Source organism: Chaetodon trifascialis, chromosome 4, assembly GCF_039877785.1.
Source record: "Chaetodon trifascialis isolate fChaTrf1 chromosome 4, fChaTrf1.hap1, whole genome shotgun sequence".
Taxonomy (NCBI): Eukaryota; Metazoa; Chordata; class Actinopteri; order Chaetodontiformes; family Chaetodontidae; genus Chaetodon; species Chaetodon trifascialis.
The window spans coordinates 2,552,652-2,558,410 of NC_092059.1; positions in this window are offsets into that span (position 1 = coordinate 2,552,652).

Consider the following 5,759-nt stretch of genomic DNA (forward strand, 5'->3'; position numbering starts at 1 on the left):
AGTTAATGCAACATCAGTAAAGAAAAATATAACAAGGTGCCACAGTTTGCTCCAGGCTCCTGAGCCCACTTATCTCACTGCTCAGGTAATGATTAAATGGAGAGACTGCAGAGTGAAGCCGCTGACTTGAATGAATTTGCTCATCTGCAGCGCCCTCTAGTGGAGATAAAAAGCCATTAAAGCCAACAGCGCCAGAGAAAGTGCATTAGCAGCAGAATCCAGTGGTAAATCATACAAAACAAAGAGAGCATTATCAGGATCATTTGAATTATAACTGCTGGTTTCAGCCTTTTTGAATTCTTATATCAACATCATGCCAAAGATTACATCCACTGATCACACATGACGTGGGAGTGTGTGTGTCACAGCTATAAGCAATAAGTCAAGTTCTGTACATCACCCTGTTTTTCTGTCTGTCCTCTCATTGTTTCATCTGTAAGGTCACTACTGTTTTGTCACCTTGAAGTTAATACATTAAAGAAATAAAATGATGATTAGACATGACAGAGGAGGCAGGAGGGAGTGATAGTGTGTGCAGTTAGAGTGTGCAATAGATTTGAGTTGTAGCAGCTTAAAAAAAAACATTTATCCAAAGTAAGTGACCTTTAAATCATGACGTAATGATTACACCTGTGTTAAGACCACAAGACCAGTAAAACAATTTAAATCTAAAACTTTAACAATTGATCAGATCTAACATTTTATCTTCCAAGACTTGGACAGAAAAACGGTAAATCAGGCAGCTCTTCCTTCAGAGTGTTTGTGTTCTTTGAACTGATGCACGCAGTGAATTAAACCCTCTTTGACTGAAAGGCGAAAAAAAATAAAAAAAAATGGTGCAGTATACTTCGAGATGCATCTGAACTTGATTGAACCCCTCCAGCACTGTGAGAGGGATGAGTGTGTGGAGGAGAGCAGACTGCGACCCGGAGCCAAAGTCTGCATTCCAGAGAGCGCAGCACAGTCCGCAAACTGCAGCGCAGTTATTACAGCCGCGGATGTACAGGAAGCTGCTTGGCTCGTCGTGCGCGGCCATCGTGCCAAAGTGTTGGGAATAACTGTCCAAGGGAATAACTGTCCCGAGCAAAAAAAAGGCCGCGCTTCTTCTACAAACAAGTGAAAGTCCTGCACCGCCGCTGTCTGCTAAACAAAAGAATTAATCTGTGATATTGAAATTGACATGAAGCAGCACGCTGGGTGCCGTCGTGTGTATCCAGCTGGGATGGGATTTCACAGAAAAAATGATGACTAGAGCAACTCGCAGCGTGCTGTCACTGCAAGATCAGAGTGCAGCGAGAATCAGTTCGCTGTGGATCTAACTTTTCTGGCGGGGAATCATTAAAACAGTCCCGTCGCTTGATTTTCCCCCATGGCGGTGTGGCCCCTGATGCCCAACTGTTTCTCAGTTAAATTGAAAATGTTGCAGCATGCATGTGCAACAGTCAGTAATCCAGCTGCATGAAAGCTGGGAGACTGTCAATCAATTATCCCATTAGTGACAAACTTTACAGAAGGGCCCAAACAGGCCTCGTTTGTCTTGAACTCATGTCCCAAAGGGCAGCAGTGTGATGGACTCGTCTGGTCCATTTGAGGCAGGGGCCCGTGATAAGAAGGGGGTCCCAGCACAACCTCAAACCAGCATCTGTTATTTTTGTGTGTGTGCAAAAGCATTAACTTAACAACAGAGCCAGGGTCATCCACTATTCTCTTTATAGAGCAATCACGGGAGGCAAAATGGGCTTATTGAAATAATGAGCATGCACATATAACATCTGACACAGACTCCCAAGATTTCTCTCAGCTTTGAAGAGAACAAACACATCGGTGAAACTTTAAGCATTCCCTTTATTTCTCTTCCTCAGATATGTTGTGAAAAGAAAACAAATATCATCGCAGACTCCAAAGCGCTCCTCGTCTCCAGTGTACAGAACTAATCAGCCTGTGTTACTCGCCCAAGGTCTTCCCATTTTTCATTAGCGATGTTCAGCCCCCACAGTGAGGCAACATGAAAGAGAAGCAGAGTGCTCAAAGATGGCTTCGTCTCTTCAATTTGTGTCAATCTGGCTTGCTTTAGCGTGTTTACAGAGAGATCAATTCCCAAACTCCAAGGGCCAACATTGTCAGAAATTAATAATTTAATGATGATAACCTTAAACTTTCTGTTTTGCCATAATTGCCTCTGTAATATTCTTCCTGACTTTTTTTCTGTGCTAAATAGACATGACTGGAATCAAAGCAGTGCTGCTTGTTTATTTCGTAGTGGTGACAAAAATGTTTTTTTAAACGACTTTGACCTTCAGCTGTTGCCAGATTTGGAAAGCAGGCTCGCGAAGCTTTTGTCTGGGAAGCTCTGACGTCTTCTAATCTTAATGTCTGCACGCGTTTTAAATGACTCTGCTGGTTGATTTTGGAGCATTTTAAATGAAAGTTCGCACAGATTAGTCTTCCTCGCCCCCTTCTTCGCCCTTTCAATCAGGCCAGCAGCAGCACCGCTGCACTCTGTTATATCCAGAACTGTTTAAGATCTTGCATAAGCATTAGGATGTGAATATGTGCTGCACACGGCTCATCAATGAATTATAGCCCACTGCTTTCCAAAAGATACCACAGATCTGCTTAGCCGATGAAAAATTACATCAACATCAAAGAAGTCCTCTTTAAAGAGCAAGTTTAGAAGAATTAATATTTGATAATGCTGAAGCCCTGCATAAGCACACAGGCAGCGAGTGCTTGATAATCTCTTAAGAATATTAAAATCCCTAATATGCCATATTTACTGATATTAAGGATTAAAACAGCATATAATATGCGTTTAAAAATCGTTTTGCATATCAAAATACAATTTGTGAGCAGTGATTTAATGGTAGTTAATAAGACTCATTTCAAAAGGAATGGGCACAGCAGGCTTCCGTCTGCCACCTTGTGGTCATTCTGCACCACTGCACGCATGAAGGGGCGTTCAAAGACAACATATTACCTTTATTTTAGTGTGTACTTGATGAGGTTCATGTCACAGCTGCAGGTTTGAACTAGTGATGCGCCTCTGTGACGTTTACTTAGTCCGTAAAGCTGCTCAATGAGGCGGAGGTTAAAGGTGGAGTTTACACATGATGATCATAACGAGGAGTCTGTAACGTGACTGTGGAGGAGTTTTGTCTGAGAAAATCCTTCATGATTTGGAATATAACTAAACGCAGTACTTAAGTACAAATCTAAAGTGCTTGTACTTTACTTGAGTGATTCATTTTACGCTACTTTATGCTTTTACTTTGCAGCACCTCAAAGAGAAATGTACTTTTTACTCCACTACATTTGACACAGATACTGACTTTTCAGATTAAGAACTTACATATAAAACCTACAAGACCGGTTTTAAAAACATAACGCATTGTTAAAGATGAAATGAACTCCCTCTAACAGCTACAACACTAAAAGGCTGCTTTCATGTCATAATAATAACATGATATATATTAATACAAGAGGGGCAGTGCTGCAGGTGTTTAACGTGTAATAGAAGACTTTTATGATCACAGACGACTTCACACGCTTTGGGAATATCTGCTCCTGAAATTAAAATTTCTTTCATCTTTAAAATCACAGATAAACTGTGTTTTCATTGTGGAAAGACACGACGACACGCCGCAGCCTTCCTGCAGAGCTGGAAGTAATGTATTAATAAATGTCTGGAAAAAAGGTCATCACTGCTGCTCAGCTGATGCAGACATGGGACTCACGTTTGGACTAAAGCTTCATTTATAATAGAAAAAATGAATTTCAAATAGCAGAGAGTGGTCAGGTGCTGACCTTGAATTCCAAATGAGGTCTGAAACAGCCTTCATTAGTGAGCCAATTCACCTGTGCAGCTGCAGAGAGACAGGCTGCGAATCGCTGCATCTGAGTTGGTGAAGTGAGTAATTCCTCATACAGTATATTGTGCCCTGTGATTTAAACTGGTTCTCTGCCTCTCTTTGTTAACTAGATTCAGTATAATGATGTAGTTTTCTGTGATGTTCCAACACCATGGCTGGAGGCAGGAGTTTAGTCAGCAGCGTGCAGGATCAAGAAAAAAAAAGTGAGCCACTGAAAATGGAGAAAAATGGCTTGCAGTACCCCAAGGTAGGAAATAAATTGCAGACGCTAACTAGTGAAGCGAGGCACAAACAGCATAATAAATTGTTCGAGATTTTTGCTCTCATTTTGCAGAGCAAAATCAAACTTTGGAGTGCACAGTTGGCAGGCCATTAAAAGAATTACTTCATGCTCTGAAAACAGAGGGCTTGTGTCAATCCCTATATCTCACACAGAAAGACAACGCACTCCTCGGGATTGCTTTGTGTTTTCTGCCATCTAGGTGGGTTCGGTGATAAGCTGAGATCAGTGAGGCGAGCACAAATACAGTAAGTGACTTGGAAATAGCTTTGAAAGAAACATATCTCTGCTGAATAAGGAGCTGAACCTGGAGTTAATACACACTGGCATGGAGTGGATAAATATTTATGCACAAATATTTATGTTTTACAGTTTCTCAATATATCAATATTAATGATTAATGATCTGCATTCCACACTTTTAATAATTTAGCAAAAATAAATAAGTCATATTTTGCCCACTCTATAAATATTCAGCAGATTGGGAGAAATTTTAGTCGTATGCAGACTGCTTCTCGTTGATAATAGCAGCCGCTGGAGCAATGTACACTCAAAGGTTTGTTAGCTGTCTGCTTAATCCAATCAATATTTCATGAATATGAGAATTACCACTGCAATCAACCGCTGCACACACACCACACAGTGTTCTCCTCAATGCGTGGAACAAAGATGCACTGATGTTACGCACAATTAAGTTACATTATGCTCTGAAATATCTGCTTTTATTGTGTTTAGTGTAGAATAATAATAATAACAGGGCCTATAGCAGCTTTAAGAATGACTAATTTGGAGTTATGGAAACATCATACTGAATATAATTCAGTTTAACCTCAATCAAGATCCATCTAAACATCATCTGACAATCATACAGAAAGGAGAGGAGGTGAATTAAACACCTCACTTCATCACTAACTGCAGCTACAGCTCGCGTTCCTGGAAAGTTTGATGGGAAATAAGTTAAGTTTGCAACAACATGGAAAGAGATGACGTTTGCATAAAATAACACCTGTTTTAAACACACTGAGGACGACACGAGTTCCCCTCTGACTCGTGAGGTTTGAAACGCCCGATGCTTTTCCTGCAGATTCATGGAAATAAACAGTTGGGCGAGAAAAACCATGCAACAGCATTAATAATGCATCTTCAGCATGCATTCAGCATCATTATTCTACAATTTAAATGAGAGTTAAAGCTCACTGCTTTACCCATACAAGAGCAATTGGACATTAAATATACAACAGTAGCTCAGTATTTTCCCCAGTGAAACTTTCATTACAAGCATTTTGGAATTCAGCTCATGGTCACAGAAGACAAATGTCCTGTTTTCACTCATATGACTTCAGCAGATAAGAAATACACTGCAGTGTGTGTCTGATGATGAAGAATACAGATTTAATCTGGGATGTAAGGTGCAGTTCAAGGTCATGCACCTCATTCACAAACTTAAAATAAGATGTTCTGGGGTCTTTTCAGTCCTGTAGGTGGGTGATGAAGGTGAGCTGCTCCACGTGTGTCGCTCCTGGATCTACAGTATAAGGGCTCGGTGAGCGCTGAGGGTGACGCGCATTCCTCTACCTCCGCCGTGAGCATCCCTCTCCTCCGGACTACAGG